This window comes from Pseudonaja textilis, chromosome 2 (genome assembly GCF_049901715.1).
Source record: "Pseudonaja textilis isolate UNSWEBS1 chromosome 2, rPseTex1.2, whole genome shotgun sequence".
Taxonomy (NCBI): domain Eukaryota; kingdom Metazoa; phylum Chordata; class Lepidosauria; order Squamata; family Elapidae; genus Pseudonaja; species Pseudonaja textilis.
The window spans coordinates 25,226,652-25,245,247 of record NC_141991.1 but is presented as its reverse complement, the minus strand read 5'-3'; the positions used below and the strand labels follow the sequence as shown (position 1 = coordinate 25,245,247).

General features: G+C 39.4%; 1 protein-coding gene across 3 annotated transcripts in view; it reads left to right on the top strand.

Moving 5' to 3' along the window:
- The first annotated feature begins 3,461 nt into the window (after positions 1-3,461).
- The window catches only part of FHIT (fragile histidine triad diadenosine triphosphatase), a 927,448-nt gene continuing 912,313 nt past the window's right edge, over positions 3,462-18,596 (top strand). For all 3 annotated transcript variants that reach the window (XM_026721738.2, XM_087923572.1, XM_087923571.1), the window contains exon 1: positions 3,462-5,033. The gene's annotated coding sequence lies outside the window, so the exon portion shown is untranslated. The remainder of the gene's footprint in view (positions 5,034-18,596) is intronic.

Sequence of the window (18,596 nt, the reverse complement as noted above, 5' to 3'; positions counted from 1 at the left end):
GGGATATTTTTGATTGCTGTTTACTAGTTATTGAATCATAGGCATTGACTGGTTCCAGAATCTTCCTGGACTTAGAATAGAATAACCCCCTGCCTAGGCAGGAAACCCTACACCACTTCAGACAAATGGTTATCCAACATCTTTTTAAAAACTTCTAGTGTTGGAGCATTTACAACTTCTGGAGGAAAGTTCTTCCACTGATTAATTGTTCGAACTCAGGAAATTTCTCCTTGATTTTAATTAATTTTAATTTGATTTTAATTGTTTCTCTCCTTGATTAGTTTCCATCCATTGCTTCTTGTCCTGCCTACAGGTGCTTTGGAGATTAGTGTGACTCCCTCTTCTTTGTGGCAGCCCCTGCGATACTGGAACACTGCTATCAAATCACCCCTAGTCCTTCCTTTCATTAAACTAGACATATACCCAGTTCCCGCAACCGTTCTTCATGTTTAGCCTCCAGTCCCTTAATCATCTTTGTTGCTCTCCTCTGCACCCTTTCTAGAGTGTCAACATCTTTTTTACATCGTGACGACCAAAACTGGATGCAGTATTCCAAGGGTGGCCTTACCAAGGCATTATAAAGTGGTATTAACTCTTCACATGATCATAATTCTATCCCCCTGTTTATGCAGCCTAGAACTGTGTTGGCTTTTTTGACAGCTGCTGCACACTGCTTCAAGCTTTATCCAGACATACTGAACTCAGTTGCCTCATGACCCCTTGTAGCATCTATTCTTCTTCAAAATAGCAGTGGAAAAGGTGGAGTCTTCAGTTGGTCTGAAGCAGGAGTATCTACCCCTTTGGCAACTGCTACACCCCTTTAAGATCTGTAGACATCAACTCCAGAATAGCTGGCTGGCGAATTCTGGGAGATGAAGTCCACAGGTCTTAAAAGTTGCTAAGGGTGGACCTCCCTGGACTGAAAATGTGGAGAAAAATTACTGGGAAAAAAGAACTTGTGGTAAACCCTGCAAGGCTTTTTCTTCCACGTCCGATACCAAATGTTCAAATGGATTTGAAACATTTCTTTTACCAACAATTTTGTTTCCACAAAAGTGATAATCTTAAGAGTACTTTCATAAAGAACAGGAGGGCAAAATATTTCTGGACAAAATACAGATTTACAAATAGATACATAAATTAATTATACTCATACTTTGGCTAAGCCCTACCTCAAACTTGACTTTTTCATTTTCTTAATACTTGTTATGAAGTTGCATACCTGTGGCTGTCTGCCTTTTGGACTCTTGCAATTTTCCTGGCAAATTTTTCACAAGTGGTTTGCTCTGGACTTCGTCATAGGGCTGAGAGAGTGGGACTAGCCAAGGTCACCTGTAGATTTTGTGCCCAAAATGGGACTGGACTTCACAATCTCCCAGTTTCTAACCACTACATTAAATTGGCTCTCTGTTATAGAGTTACTATTGTTTTAATGTTTGCACCATTGTTTTTGCACTCATTTTATAAATGTGTTCACATGCTTTTCTAAAATAAAATACTAAGAATCCTGGTGCTTTTCAAAAATGCAGGACTTGAAATTAGACCTTTAAAAAAAAATGTAGAAACTAATTCATGCTGGATATTTTTAGTGGGATTATTAGAAAGTACAAGTAGTTTTGTCAGCTTTGGAAGCCATATTAGCCTCAGAAGCTTCCACACTATCACATTTCAGTGCTGGGGAAATTGGTAGGGGGGAATCTCATAGAGTGGAAGTAGTTAGTTATAACAATGTTCTTATTCTCAGGTCAAGGACATGTCATCCTGCACCCGGAAAAGGAATGCTTAGGCGAATGTCTCCGGATGGTGATTGGACCATGTGATGGACTGATGGGTGCAGGGGATGGGGTTTTGATTTTCAATTACCAAGGGAAAACCCGAATCTGAGCGATTCCGGTTTTCCCAGATGCACCAATACAACTCTAATAAAATGGGATTTTGAGATGTTTGTCTTGGAGTCTTTTGGGTTGGAGTTTGTTACTTGGAATGCTGACACATTTAGTGACCGTTTGAAGTTACAGCAAGCTTTGAAACAAGTGACTTGTGACCTTTTTTCCACACTTATGACCGTTGCAACATCGTGTTATCAAAACTCGGATGCTTGCCAACTGGTGCATATTTATGACAGTTGCAGTGTCCCAGGGTCTTGTGATGCCCTTTTGAGACCTTTTGATAAGCAAAGTCAATGGGGAAGCTAGTCACTTAACAACTGTTTTATTAACTTGACAACTGTAGTGATTCACTTAACAACTGTGGCAGGAAAAGTTGTAAAATGGGACAAAACTCACTTAGCAACAGAAATTTTGGGCTCAATTGTGGATATATGTCAAATCCTATCTATAAATGGTCAAGAGACTTTTGTCCCCATACAATGAAAATCTCCCATCTTGGAGTCCAGAATGAACCAATGTTCACTGAACGATCAGTAACTATGAACATCATCGATATCTTTTAATATTTTTATGGCTTTCATAGCTTTTCTTTTCAGTTCAGCTGATATCTCCTGGTCCCCTAATATCAAGGCCATAGTGAAGAAGGCTCAGCAGCAGCTGCACTTCCTGTGGGTTTTCAGGAAGAACAATCTGGATAAGAAGCTGTTGCTGGCTTTCTATAAAGCCTCTGTGGAGAGTACTCTGACATATTGTCTGGGTGTGTGGTATGCAGGCTCCACAGTTGAGGACAGGAAAACTGTAGAGGGTGATAAACACAGCTCAAAAGATCATTGGTTGCCCTCTGCCCACCCTGGAAACCTTAGCCAGGTCCTGCTGCCAAAGCAGAATCAAGGCCATCATAGAACACCCCTCACACCCTGGTAATTATGTCAATAAAATCCCATACCACCAGACTAACAAATAGTTTCTTTCCCTGGGCCATCCAAACCGCAAATAAACATAAAGTCACTATCTTATTAAGATGTGGAAAGATGTGAAATCTCAATACCCCATTCAGATGTATAACAACATATTACAGTACAATCCATTTCTTGTGTATTATACTCGGCTAAGCCTTACAGTCAGTGTTGGATGTATATTTTGTGTATATTTGTAGATATTGTACTCTCTCATTGAAAATGGAGACGTGGGTACTCTATTTTTCTTATCTTCATTTTTAAGTGCTTTGGTTTTATTGTATTGCGAACAGTTGCTGGGGTGTATCCAGTTTCGTTGTACTTGTACAATGACAATAAAGTTTTTCTAATTCTAATTCTTCTAATTCTTCTCTTTCTGCATTCCAAAAACACCACCCTCAGCCACGAGAGAGCTTCATTTCACACCCTACAGAAGTGCTACCAGGAGAGCCAACTAACATTACTGCACTAAATGGATTAATGGACTGATGACTAATGCCTAAGGGCAAAAGATTTGCAGAAAGCTGCATCCGTGGCAGCTTTCATATTCTCTGGTTTTACTTCAGTTTTTTTACTTTGGATCTCGAGACAGTAATAACAGAAAGCCGAAGGGTTAATATATTGTTTGATTTGGGGAGGAAAATTCACAATAACAGGTAGAAGTGCAAATTGATACAATTTTTTTTTTTCTGTTTGATAATCTACACTGGTAGAGAAACATTCCAGTCTATGATTTGGTTAAAAAAAAAAACTGTGAAAAATCTGCATCTGTTTTCATTCACAACTTTCCCTAACATATGGAGCTTTTGAACACAACTTCCCCCTCAGTACATAACTGTTAATGTAAATTCCTCAAGCAATTTCCATAATGCCATTCTTGATTGGGCAAATGTTCTCACTGTAGACTTTTTATATCTGAAGTTCCCTGATGTAATCCTTTTATTGTTTTAATATAACTGTGTTTTTTTGGTACCAAACTTTCAAAGCATTCATAATCTTTTAGATAAACCATTTAAAAAAGGAAATGGCTTTTTAATGTGCTTTTTTAACAAGGAATATCTTCTGATGGAAAGAGAGAATCAGATTAGTCACATGAAAGACCCAAAGATGCTTAAAGTTCTTCTTCCTACAACAAAGCATATCTTGAAGTTTCTGTTATTAGCAACTTCCTGAATATGGATATGATTTTCTGAAAGATTTATGAGCTCCATTCAAGTGAACTGAGTGCTGCCACAAAGTCCTAAAAGCGTGAGTTTCATATGCTTTCCAGATTTCAATTAGCAATAATCACATCTCAGATAAACCTCATTGGCTTTAACATCGGCATCTGCAGTTTAAAGATTTCAGTCACTGGGTTTTATTAAGGGATCAACATAATATTCTTGCAGAGAAGATTGTGTTTAGCGGACTGTGTCCTAACTCAGGGCTGTTGTTTTTTGTCCCCCAAATAGACTTGCTGTGGTCATAAATGTTCTTTGGTTGTCCTCTTAGGCTATTTGAAAAATAAAAACACAGCTATCCCCCTAAAACAAAGAGACCTTTTGTGCAAAACCAACTTTCAGAAGTAAACTGGATTTGCCTTGCCTTAAAAACCAACATTATATCGCCTAAGAACTTCTTAAACAGCCAAGCCAACTTAACCGAGGGGTATTTTATCTACGAGTGAAATAGAGAGATGTTTTTTTTAAAAAAAAACCCAGATAAAATTTGTTTTCTGTCAAACTCAGAAAAGCACCAATGCGCGTAGGCTCAATCATACATGATCCCCATTGCTTTATGCATAAAAACTTAAGGCCCATATTGATATAAATCATTATAAAGGGATTTCAAGCTACACCCCTTAGCGTCTGATCTTTTGAAGAAGAAGAAAAAACCGCCTATGACTTGAAGCCCAGAAAAGCCGAATAAACCCGGTTACAGTTCAGAAACGAAAGCCTCTGAATTGTGGTGGGGCTGAAAGTCCCATAGAAAGCGTGGAGCTGCTGCGTCACTGCGTTCTCCGGGGCACCAGTCTTCGGCAGCGCTGCAAAACGCTTTGCCTCTTTGATCCGTCCCGCAGCTGCAGCGGCAACCCAGAACAAACTTTTCCCTCCTTACGTCAGCAGCTCTTTTCTTGTTCGTTATTAACAGAGACTTCCGGTTCTCCTTTACTTGGCCATCAGCCCAGGAGCTAAAAGCGCAGCAAAAGGTAGGCTCGATCAATGCACTTAGACGTTTCTCCCGGCACGACCGACTCTTCCTTTCTCACCCGTTTATTCGGCCCGTTTAGCAAATGGTTTCCCGTCCGGTTGCTTCAGAAACAGGTGCCGTCGTGCCACAGGAAAGCAATGCAAGAAAGCATGTTTTGGGCGGGGAGACGGAGCAAGGCGCTTTTACAAAAAGCCCCGGAAACTCTTGCGCGGGCTTTGAAGGATCAAAGGGCGGCGGGAGGGGCCAGGATGCGAGGTGGGCGGGGCCAAAACCTAAGTGGGTAGGGCGACCTGTATTCAATTCAAACTCAGTTCAAACTTTTATTGTCGGTGTACTCCATGTGTGCAATGAGATTGGCGGAGTCTCCCTTAGTGCACCCTCCCTCCCCAAATTCAGTGCAAGTCACAGTGGTAAAGCATGGAGTGCAATTCATTTTCTTTCCCCTGTATCATGCAGGGGCATCTGCAGTGTCCCCAACCCCCCGCAAAAGGCAAGGAAGTCTGGAATGGTACATTGGATCTTCTTCTTTTTAAAAAAAAACAAAAACAAATTTTATTCAGTTTTTCATATTAAAAACAAAAATCTCTTTTTAGTGGACAACATATTTCCGGGTCATCACCTTTACATACAAATATGACAGCAATTATACATTCATATATGCATACTTAATTCTATTATTACCTTTTCCATTCTAAATTTTCAGTAAGGAGAGAAACAAACACATTAATTCTAGCCTCTTTCATTAATCTCAATCGAAACATCCTTTTGTTTCATTTCAATTATTTCAAATATAATCCTTTAATATTTATTTTAAAAATAAAGATAAACAATATGTGTTTGCCTAATAATAATAATGATGATGATAATAATTTTTTAAAAGTTACCAATGTCTCTCCTTTCTTTTAATAGTCTATATTAACTTATTAATTTAGTTGGTTCTTTAGTCTATCATATTCCCTTTCCATTACACATTCTTTTTATAAATTCTAGATGGATACAAATTTTAACACACACAAAAAAACAAGGATAGGTTTCCCCCTTTTACTGTGTTGAGTGTGACACCTCAATGATTAAAATATACCTTTATTCCCTGATGTTGATTCTCAATAAACCATTATTTTTAAGAAGTTACAATAATAATCATTACATCTTTTCATTTGGATTCCGCAGCATATTTCCCCCCCTTGATTTTTAATAAGAGTTATCAGTATCTATATTACCCTATTTTCTAAATATTTTTAATTGCAGAAATATTCTTATTACCTCTTGTCACCCTGCAGAATCCCCCTTTATCTCTGAAAAAACAATTTCTTTTCAACATTTTACTATTTCCGTATTTCTTTATTTCATGGACCTGTTTCTTACTGCTTCTCCTCCCCCTTTTCCCCATATCTTTTCTCAGTTCAGTTTATACCCCGCTCTTTCTTAATATCTTCCTTTCCCCTTTTCTGCTGGGTCTTTCTGCCTTTCCTGACTTCACAGGTATTCCCCCTTTTGATTGCCTTCTTAAATTTCAACTTTTTAACTTTCCTTCTTTCCCCACTTCTTTGTAGTGTTCTTTGTATTAATTGTCTGTTTAAAATGTCTTCTCCTTGAATCGACTCCTCCTCCTCTGAAGCTCTTTCTTCTTGTTCTTCCAAAACCAAAAACATCAATCAATCCCACAGTCAGTCCTTCCTTGCTTTTTTCTTTATTCTGGTTCTGCTTTCACTTTCTAAGGTTTTTACTTTGTTTCAATATTTCTTTAATGTTATATCCACACAGGTTCATTCAGAAACAGGATGCTTTCCCTTTTGTTTGAGCTCAAGTTTTTGTCAAAAGGTGGCACTCTCCATTATACAAAGTCTTCACCTTTTCCCCCTATTTTTTTATTTAGGGTTTTTCGAACCTCAATATTCCAGCACAGTCCAGTCTCCAATTTGTAAACTTGATTATTATTACTTTTTGACAATCTTAAGTCCAGCTTTATTTTATGCTTGTTTATTCCCAAAATATTTTAGTCCAATTTAGTTAAATCTTTACTTCCAGCTTCTTCCTTTCCCGGTTTGAAGCCCTGCTTAGCTGTCAAAAATAGTTTCCTTTTTTTCCCCTGTCCCTTGTAATTTTGCCGCTCACTTTTCTTTTCTTAAAAATTCCATGTTACCTTAATCCTGGGATACTTTTGTTTAGTTGTATTGCCCAGTTGTCCCGGTTCAGATGTTATCCACGTCTTTCTTCCCTCCTGCACAAATCTTAATCCAGCTGAGCCCTCCTCTTTGGGGTGGCCATTTTAAACCACCACTGCAGTCGTCTTCGGGGGGAAAAAGACCAAGCCCGGAGGAGAGATGCGGCTCCCCTCAACCTGGCTTGCAGCTTCCCCTTATTCCGCTGCCGCTCCAAGGCAGCTTCAGCCCCTAATCGTAATAATCAGGGCTCTCCAACGAAGGAGCGCGGACCATAGCCGCAGAGAGTCACGATCTATGGTCCGTCAGCGAGGAGGATCCACCTTCTTCCTGGTACACTGGATCTTCTTGTCATGGGGAGTGGGTTAAACTAGAAGACCTCCAAGGTCCCTTCTAATTCTATTGTTCTACCCCCAGTTCTGCAAGTAAAAACCCCCTCTTTGTCATCATGAGTTACGTGTCTGACAGGACTTTGATTGCACGGAAGATGCTGCTGTTTTGATTTTATGAAATGCCTTCCTTCTGCCCTTCCACCCTTGAATCTTTCTGGGGATCTATTTCTCCCCAACGTAAGATCATGTCAATATTTTTATGCTTTGGGTCTACTGATCCCTAGGGAGAAGGACCACTGCGTCTGTCCTTCTTGAAAAAGTCCTTTTCCCTATGTGTACCTGACTGTCCATGTTGTCCATCTTCCATTTTGCTGATTAAACTTGGAGAGACTTTAAGAAAATAGAAGTTACATGAAAAAATCTGGACATTAAAAAAAAAAAACACTACACGGCATTTAATTTTTTTTTAATCACACAATCAACCCACCACTGGACAACAACAATAGTATTTCAGATAGAAGGAAATGATTTTGGTTTTGTGCTAACAGTCATGACAAATTGTCACCCAATGCCATAGGATGGTGGCTTCTATATAGAGCAGAAATCTTTTTTTTTTAGTTTCTAAGATAGAGGTTCAAAGCAGTTTCAATGTATAACTTCTACCTGTCCTGACATATTTTGCCCCCTCCTGTTCTCATCTGACTGAATGATTGATGTTAAATATTTTTACAGTTGTCTTGTGGTGAGTGCCCTTTAGAAAGGATGGGCCAATTGAGGTTTTTTCAGGTGTTTTTCCTTTGGACAGACAAAGACAGCATTGGATCCTGGCAAGGAATTCTTGAATCAAAAGATATGTATGTGTCATTCTATTGCTTTGTTCATTTCTATCCTTTCTTTGGCATACTGATTCCAAAAGCATCTGCTCAAGGTTTTCTGTTGTTGTTTAGAGGGGCAAGCTCTGTATATATGTTTGAAATTGTGGAATATGAAGAAAACACAAAAATCAAATTCAGCAAAGTGCAAATTAAAAGCCACAAATGGTACTTAGCATAAAAACAAAGAAATTAAGGGGCTTGGCTGTTTTTTTACCCCCGATGTATATTTTTTTTAGAAGTGGTGAAACATAGCTTTGTGTCACAAAGAATCAGCACAGATATATGGCTTTAAAAGCCATTATACATAGAAAATCTAGAAAGAGCTATCCCTGATGAAATTGAAGTCTATAAGGTCTCATATTAAGCTGTTCCCATTTAAAAAGTTATGGGACAGATAACGTGTTGTTCTTTGGGCCTCACACTGAATGAATGATGAATGAATGAGTGAATGAATGAATTCTTTATTGGCCAGTGTAGTTAGACACACAAGGAATTTGTCTTGGTGCATATGCTCTCAGTGTATATAAAAAGAAAAGATACATTCGTCAAGAATCATAAGGTACAACACTTAATGATAGTCATAGGGTACAAATAAGCAATCAAATCATACTAGGAAACAGTCAATAAAGATCGTAAGGATACAAGCAACAAAGTTATGGTCATACAGTCACAAATGGGAGGAGATGGGTGACAGGAATAATGAGAAGATTAATAGTAATAGTAATGCAGACTTAATAAATAGTTGGACAGTGTTGAGGGAATTATTTGTTTAGCAGATTTCTATTCCATAGAAATAAATGCATCCTGCCTTGATAAATGGCGAAAATAGAGAGTCAGCCATAACTGAAAATATAGTGTAGAGCAGTACTTCATAAACTTTTTCCTTCATTACCCAAAATCACATATCAATAAGGTAGTCCTTGACTTACGACATGACCTCAAAATTTATGTTGCTAAGTGGGACATTTTCCCAATTTTTCCCATTTTACGACCTTTCTTGCCACACTGGTGGCAAGTGAATCTTTATAATCATTAAGTTACTAATGTCTGGGCTCCAGCATCCACCCCATTCAAATCATGAGTCTCTAGCCGCATCTCTCAGAGTTTAAAGAAGATTTATTAGGAGTGAACATGCTAGTGCTACCTGGGTGTAGCCGACTCTGAGACACATCATTCATTTCACCCTTGACCCCGGTCTTCCACCACTCCCTGGATGTATATTCTCCAATGGGACAGATTCATAGCTAAGAGTCATCAGTCATGCTCTCCAGTAATAATCTTGTGCACCAGAAGCTTCAGCCACCTAGAAGTCATAGAATGCAGTACTTTCCCCACTCCCTTTCTGCTGGCAACTCTAAAAGACCAGACAAATATTTTTGAGTTAACAAATAACACAGTTGTTAAGTGAATCTGGCTTCCTCATTGACTTTGCTTGTCAGAAGGCCACAAAAGATGATCACATGACCCAGGACACTGCAACCATCATAAATATGCCAAGCATTTGAATTTTGATCATGTGATCATGGTGCAATGGTAATAAGTGTAAAAAAGGGTCATAAGTCTCTTTTTTCAGTGATGTAATTTTGAACGGTCACTAAATGAATGTCTGTAAGCCGAGGACTACCTGCAAATCCTTTTTACCCAATATTGGTAAAACACTATTAGTCAATTTAAATGTCCTTGTTGTGGTTGAGTAATGAGTTTGTGAATTGCTATCCAAAACTAAAACCACTTTTACTTAATTTTGGATAATATATCCAGTTTTTGGAAAGCACTTCGAAATCCAAACTAGTCCAATCTAGACTAGATCCCCTATTACTTAGTTCAGGATGAAAAAGAAAAGCAGGCATACTTGCGACCTTCTTCTGGATATGTTGGCTGTTGTACGCTCAAAAAATGATTTGGAAGAAGTGCTACAAATCAAGCCTGAACCTGAAGAAAAGATGATGATGCATTAATAAGCCGACTTTTAAAGCAGCATCCTTTTTCCTCAGGATCATAAGGGCTGCTTTAATGAACACAAGTGTGGTGACCCTGCTAGTTTTGAAACAGTTCTTCCAGATAATTTTTGATTTGATTTTGAATGAATTTATCACTATATTATCTACATAAATTAAAAACTCTGGTTTGCTTAAAATCTACTGGTTTTTTTAAAAAATTAAAAATCAATACTTATTTAAATACTATACCTGAATGTTTTGTTTCATGAAACAATATTATGTCTAATTGTCCTTCTTGGAACTATTTTATGCATGTGTATAACTATTTATGAATGGGCCCTGCTGGCACAGTGGTTAGAATGCAGTGTTGCAGGCAAACTCTACCCACAGCCTGGAGTTTGATCCTGACCAGATCAAGGGTGACTCTGCCTTCCATCCTTCTGAGATTGGTGAAACGAGGACCCAGATTGTCGAGGGCAATATGCTGACACTGTAAACCACCCAGAGAGTGCTGTAAAGCACTATGGGGCTAAAGTCTAAGTTCTGTTGCTATTTTTGCTTTTTATTTCTTTCTGCCAAATGTTGGTTTCAATTTAAAGCATTCTCTAATCTTGAAAACTTTAGAAAGAAGAAAGTAGGCAAGAAGGGGCCAATCTATTCCCATTCGGAAGCAAGTATCACAGTCAAAATGCCATAGAAAACATCTTTCATTTTATCAGATTCTTCTAGTACCTTGGGAAGTACCAACTAATTTTAGTATAGGAATTAAAAGTTTGGTAGGTCCACTTAAAAAGTTAGCAATCTTCCAGATATCATAGTTTGAAAACATAGTTTGGGACTTTATAAGCACAACATTTCCTTCAAGCTTATTCACTGGAGTTTAATTTGGTGGAGATATGGCAGCTCTTAAATCCATCTCTGCAATAATTACTTTTTTTCTCAGCTCTTTCAAGCAATTTTGAATGTACTTTTAAGTTTTTTTTTTAAGAATCTTAATCTTAAATTGATTGGGTAGATAGCTTTTATATAGGTCCTGTTATCCTATCAAATAATGTACTGGTAGCATTATGAATTATTCAAAGAAACATTTTCTTATCTTTTGCAAGATGCTATCAATATGTAGCATTATTAAAATATTTGCATTTTATAATTTAGAGTGTTATAGGCAAATTAAATTGGCAGTTGATGTACTATCACCCCAGAAGTGCTGCAAAAATGCAGTTTGGCCATTGCATTTACCATGTGCTCAGAGTATTTTGAAAAAGCCAGTTTGTTCTAATGGTTAAGTCACCAGACTAGAAAGCAGGAGACCATAAGTCCCACCTCAAGCGTGAAAGCCAGCTGGGTGACTTTGGGCCAGTCACTCTCTCTTGGCCCAAATCACCTCACAAGGTGGTTGTTGTAAGGAAAATAGGAGGAGGGAAGTATGTTGGATAAGTTTACTCCCTTGAGTTATTTATAAACACAATAAAAAAATACAAGCCAGAATTTTGTCATGATATACTTGTGCCATGATCCCAGGTTGTTGCAGAAGTTCACTGGGCTCTAATGAGGAAAAGGTGGTTTATGGGTCACAAGTTCTTTACCTTGCTGGAGAATTTTAAGCCATGTATAGTTTTATACATACTCTGAAAGGTTTAATTGAATTATTTCCTTGTAATTATATATAAATCGCTTTAAAATTTCATTCTAATCTTAATTGAATGGTATGCTTGCCCTGGTATTCTTTAAAAAACAGAAATGTGAGATATCAATTGCATACATGAATAAATTTAATTTTCAGAACAACTTGAACTAGTCTCAAATTCGTATCAATTATCATAAAGATTAAGGGGAAACATTCTTTCCCCCCCCCCTTCTCTTCATTATGCTTTCCAAGATATTGGGGTATGCCAAAACTGAATGCTGGCATTCCACAATAATTTAGCCATGATTCTCAAAATAGATTACAACTTATCCATATATAAAATGATAAACAGTTGTCCCATAGGATAATAAAAATATGTACTTTTGTGCAAACTCAATGCACATATATCCTATATGAAGAAATTGTGAGTCTCCAGATAGCTTTATCACAATGATAGACCATGTTGAGAGTTATCAGAAGTTTGGGGGTGTATTCTGGGGCATATCCAATTTGTGCCTATAGATAGAAAGTAACATTATTACTGCTCTTCCTTGCTCCATATTTACTGCACCAAATGTGCACACCCATCAGCCAAATTTGCTCCCAATGTCTCTCAAATATAGGGCACATATGCTAAAAAATTATGGCAGTGACAAATCACAGATGAGGCTCTTGTGGCTGCTTAAAAGCCTTTGAAAGAAGGTCCTTTACTAGGCCATGTTCTTGGCTCTTTTGGTTTGGTCAAGGTGCCGGCCTAGAAACGAGGAGACTGAGTTCTAGTCACCTTAGGCAAAAAAGTTGGCTGGATGACTTTGGGCCAATCAACTGAAGGCTGTAGTCCCACCTTAGGGATCAAAGGTGGCTGGGTGATTTTGGGCTAATGTTCTAGTCCCACCTTAAGGCACAAAAGCCATCTGGCTGACTTTGGGCCAATCACCAGAAGGTTTTGAGTTTTAGTCCCACTTTAGATACAAAAACAGCTGGTTAACTTTGGGCTAATAACCAGGAGACTGCGAGTTGTAGCCCCATCTTGATCATGAAAGATGCCTGGGTGATGTTGGGCCAATCACCAGGAGATTCCAAGTTCTAGTTCCACCAGCAGCTGGATGAATTTGGACCAATCCAGTGGTGGGATTCAAAATTTTTTACTACCGGTTCTGTGGGCGTGGCTTGGTGGGCTGCTTGGTGGGTATGGCAGGGGAAGGATACTGTAAAATCTCCATTCCCTCTCCGCTCCTGGGGGAAGGTTACTGCAAAATCCCATTCCCTCCCCATCCCACTAACCTGCTTTCCAGCTCTGTTCTCCTGTGCAGGGCAACAAAAGAAGACCCAGCTGATCAGCTGGGACTTGGGAGGCAGAGAATAGATGGGGGCGGGGCTAGTCAGAGGTGGTATTTGCCGGGTTCTCCAAACTACTCAAAATTTCTGCTACCAGTTCTCCAGAACTGGTCAGAACCTGCTGAAGACCACCTCTGGACCAGGCACTTTTTCTGAGCCAAATGCACCTCACAGGGCTGTGGTGGTAGTGAAAATTAGAGGAGGAATGTGTGTTGGATATGAATATGGATTGGATATGAATCAAGGATATCTCCTTGAGTTATTTCTAAAAACAATAAAGGCTGGAAATAATAAAAAAATAAATTAAGAAAAAGTATATTTGACATCTTGCATTACTCATAAAGTAATAAAGACAGGAATTAAATAAACTTGCTTCAGATAATTGTTGCTATGGGGAAAAACAGGAGGAGGGAGTACAAGTAATTCTCTTCTCATGACCACAACTGAGCCCAACATTTCCATTGTTAAGCAAGCCAGTTATTCAGTGAGTTTTGCCCCATTTTACAACCTTTCTTGGCACAGTTGTTAAATGAATCACTGCAGTGGTTGAGTTAGTGATACAGTTGTTAAGTGAATTACTTTCTTGGCCAGAAGGTTGCAAAAGTTGATCACCTGACACCAGGATATTGCAACCGTCATAAATATGTGTCTGTTGCCAAGCATCCGAATTTTGATGATCTGACCATGAAGATCCTGCAACAGGGCATTAAGGGTGAAAATCGATCATAAGTTACTTTTTTCAGGGCTGCTGTAACCTTGAACGGTCACTAAATGGACGGCTGTAAGCCAAGGACTACCTATACCATGCATGCTACTTGGAGACAGGCTGTAAATTAACCAATCAAAGAAATAAAAAATAAAGAGAAAGCGGGACTCTCGCGAAGAAGCACCAGAATATCTCTCCTCTAGTCTGCAATATTTAGACATAGAATAACAGAGTTGGAAGGGACCTTGGAGGTCATCTAGTCCAACCCCCTGCTTGAGCAGGAGAGTCTATTCCAAATATTGTTAAACTCCCTTCCACCATTTTTCGCGTTGCCTTCTCTTCTGCATCCTGCAATGATGAATCCCTCAGTGGAAAAGTGAAGTAGACTAAGGCTGCAGGGAAGGGGAGTGGACAGAGAGACAGACTGATTAGGAGGCAAATCTTGAGCACAGTAAGCGTAGCATGCAGACTAGATTAATGAAGATTAGTCAGGTGCAGAGGTGGTATTCAGCAGGTTCTGACCGGTCCTGGAGAACCGGTAGCGGAAATTTTGGATAGTTCGGAGAACCGGCAAATGCCACCTCTGACTGGCCCTGCCCCCCATCTATTCTCTGCCTCCGAGTTCCAGCTGATCGGCTGGGTCTTCTTTTGTTGCCCTGCACAGGAGAACGGAGCTGGAAAGCAGGTTAGTGGGGAGGGGAGGGAATGGGGATTTTACAATATCCTTCCCTTGCCATGCCCACCAAGCCACACTGACCAAGCCATGCCACGCATACCAAGTCACGCCAAAGAACCAGTAATAAAAATTTTTTAATCCCACCACTGGTCAGGTGCCAGTTCTCTTTCCCTGAATCATGATGGGGCTAGTCAAGCAACCTGAAGAAGCCTGCAACTGTAGGCCATATTTGAGGGGGAAAATATGTTCTTCTGTATTAAATCACAATCCCGGGTGTTTTAAATGATAGTCGCTGTGCCATAATCTAAAACAAATTGCTTTTCACAAGGAGCCAGGTAAGCTTTCGCATCTCAATGCCAGAGAGACTGCTGGGTTTTATCTGACAGGAAATTCGAGCTACCTCGGCAGCCTTGCCTTTGAACTCATTTCCTTGTCCCAAAGAGAATTAGCCTCTTCGCTGGGGCTTTTGGCCCCGTGTTTATACTGAGTGCTTAAATTTGAGGAAACAATATTCTCTCAGGGGTTGGATGCCACTCCCTGCATATACAAGCGTGATGGTTTCCCCCTCACTTTCTCTTTGATCTTCCTGATTCTTAAAAAAAAGAAAAGAAATCTACCGCAGGATTTTTGTCTGCCCCTTAGCAAAAAGAAAAAATAGTGGGGGAGAGGAATTTTTAATCTGTATACTCAAGCACATGCACCACGGCAAAAGTAACTGAATTCTTCAGCTTAATTTGAAATATCACAAGGGAAATGAATAAAAAATCCCAACCAACCAACACTCTAGCAGTTCAAAACTGCCCTCTCTCACTCCATCCCCCGGGCCTTACCACTTGAGGGGGATGTAAAAGGCTAGATATACATCGAAAATTTCTGCCTGTGTGAATGAAACTATAAATAAATATACATGAAATATCTTTGGCATGTTAGACTGAATGCAGTCAGAATCCACGGCAGGTCTTATCAGGGGAAAAATAAGCAAAGCTAAAATGTAACTCCCATTGCGTGGGAACAGAAACCCCAGGTAAAAGAGGAATAGGGGAAAGTTTAAGAAGGAAAAATCTCAGAAGATGTGTGTGTGTGTGTACCTATACACTTACATACATACACATATATACATGTGCTGTACACACACACACACACACACACACACACACACGGAATAAATAGGTGATCCTGATATAATGTAAATTTCTTTACAATTTTATAAAAAGTGAAGACCAGACTCCCGAGTCAAAGGACCTTTTGATTCTGTTCTCATGAATTTAACACCCCAGAGTCTCCGAGGACTTGAGGACCCATTTTACAAACAAGGTAACTTAAAAGATAGTTCATTTTGTTGTGGTTAATATAAAGAATGGTTTATGACTATGCAAGCCAGCCAATTCTGGTTTATTCAATAAACTAGTTAAGCAAACTATGGTTTAGCAGGATATACAAATACAATCCATGCTTGTAGATTAAAAAAAAAAAACAGAGGGGAAAAAATGTTGCTCAAATATCCAGCCAAGGACAAGTATCAAATCTTAACTAAGTCAATACACAATCAGAATTTCAATGGATGTGCGCATCTTTATTCTCCCAGCTGCTACCCTAGTTAACTTTTGTAGTTTTCTTCAGTGATCAGTTTCCTCATATTTCGAGCTGCTTTAATATTTCACAGAGAAAAAGAATTGTTCAGTATATTGGAAATCAATATTAACATCAGAACAAGTAGGGTAAAATAATTCCATGCCAGATGCTTGAGTTAGCTTGTCATTCATCTTTTGTTCTTTCTTTGAAGGTGGAGCCAGACATTTCCTTGAGATCATTAAAGCAGACCTGGTTCAATTTTTCTGCCGCCCATTAAGTTACTTATATTATATCCCCATTTACTCCGGAAAAGGCAGTCACTTGAAGTTTGAGCATTTATAAGGCCTCTCCAGTGTCAGTTTAGACTAGCTTGCAACCAGAAATATATAACCGCAATCATGAAATAAAATCAATGTGCAATTAAAATTAACTGAAGGCAGTGTCACAGCAGGTAATACACTCAAGACTAAAAAAGTACCAAATGCAATACAAAAAAAATGGATTTATTCTAATTTTTCCTTAATGGAGTAAACATAGTTGTAATATATGGGGGTGACTGCAATAGGTATACATTCTGTTAATTTCTCAGGAATGTGAATACCTTACAAAAGAGGAAAGAAAGCAAGAAAAAATGGATATTAAAATAAGTCCATCCTCCTGCCTTAATCATCATTTGACCCAAAACTTTCCAAACAACAGTGTGGCTGGCAAAATATCAGAGCTTCACGTATTATATGAAGTTAACAGGTCAAGATTATGGCCTGAGAGATTTTGCCTTGTTTCTTTGAGGCGATAGATGGAATTGGATTTGGAGCAGAGACCCTGGCAACAGTAACTGTCCTTATCTCCAGATTAATTACTGCAACATCTTTAGAGTCAATCTGGAACTCCATGCATGCTGAATTCTGGGATTTGAAGTCCAGGTGTCAAGACTGACTCGAACCTTCACCTATATTCCACTTTTCTCACAGCTTGACAAAGAATAGTGGTGGTAGTGGATTGGAATGCAAGGGGGGTGGGGATGGCCTCTAAGCATCGGTTGATTCCTGCAAGAACATAACTTGTCTCCTCAAGGATACCTAGAGCAGATGCCACAGTGTGATCAGCAAAACAAAATGAACCGAAGTGATTAGTGGACGTAAATGGACTATGGGTGGCGTGTGGGGAAAGGAAAAATGGACTGTGTGCGCTTGTGCGGGAAGCTCAGAACTGGTTTCACTGCTTCTGTGCCAATGTGGATTTATTCAGTAAAGTGTAGACGCTTGGTAAAACAATGTCCCAGGAGTTTCTTTTTCTGGATTCGCCAGCTGGACAATTGATATCAGGCATGCTGCCTGAGGGATTCTGTGAGTTGAATTATGCATGCTGGCTAGGGAGTTCTGAGAGCTGAACTCCACCCATCTTCAAGTTGAAAAAAAATCTGCCCTCCAGTTGTTGCTCCTTCAGGCTTTGGGTTGAGGTCACCATGATGAGCAAATGGAAGTTGTCCAATCTCTTCTTGAGGGGTTGCAACAGCCTCATGTGGACAAGCCAGAGGGCTGAACAACTTAATTTAGCAGGTGCAGCTCAGAGGAGAAGGAAAGGGGTGAACTTTGCTGAGATAAACAGCTCCATTGCATAGTCATGCAGGCAGTGTCTTGGCTCATCCTTTCATTTAGTTTATTTTTTCATTTAATCCCCACTGGCATCTTCACGTCTACCTGAAGTATTCAAAAAATGCTTTAATGTGACACATTCCACCCACGGGATGTCTTGTCATTCCTTTGCAAATATGGGCCTGCCTTTGCAGTTGCAACTGGTCACAATCTTGAAGCTCTTCCTACAGAGAAGTCTCTGTTTGAGGTTTTGAGTGGGAAATACCCCTTGGACAATCTAGCCCAGCCCACCTCACTTGCCCAAGTTGTAATTCAATGGCTTGCCTCCAAAAGTTGTGGGTGCTCCATCACTAGAGATTTTCGAGGAGAGATGGGACGACCATTTAGAACGGTCTTCTGCTTAAGCAAGGGGTTGGATTAGGAGACCTCCAAGATTTCTTCCAACAGTTATTCTGTTATTCATCTGTTAACTGCTGAATTAAGGAACATGGCTACTGATGGGAGAGAGCCATTTAAACAAGATTACATAAGGAAAAGTTGCACTGGCTTCTTCTTTGTTTCTAGGTCTGAATCTAGTCATTGCCTGTAGGCCCTACATAGCTTGAATCCAGTTTACCTGTAGACCATCTGCTTCAAGTAGAATCTTCTTCTATCTTGTGTGTTTCATCAGCAGGAATTGCTCTGTCTTCCCACCCATAGGAAATTTGATGAGAGAGAGGAAGCAAGTGGTTTTCATTG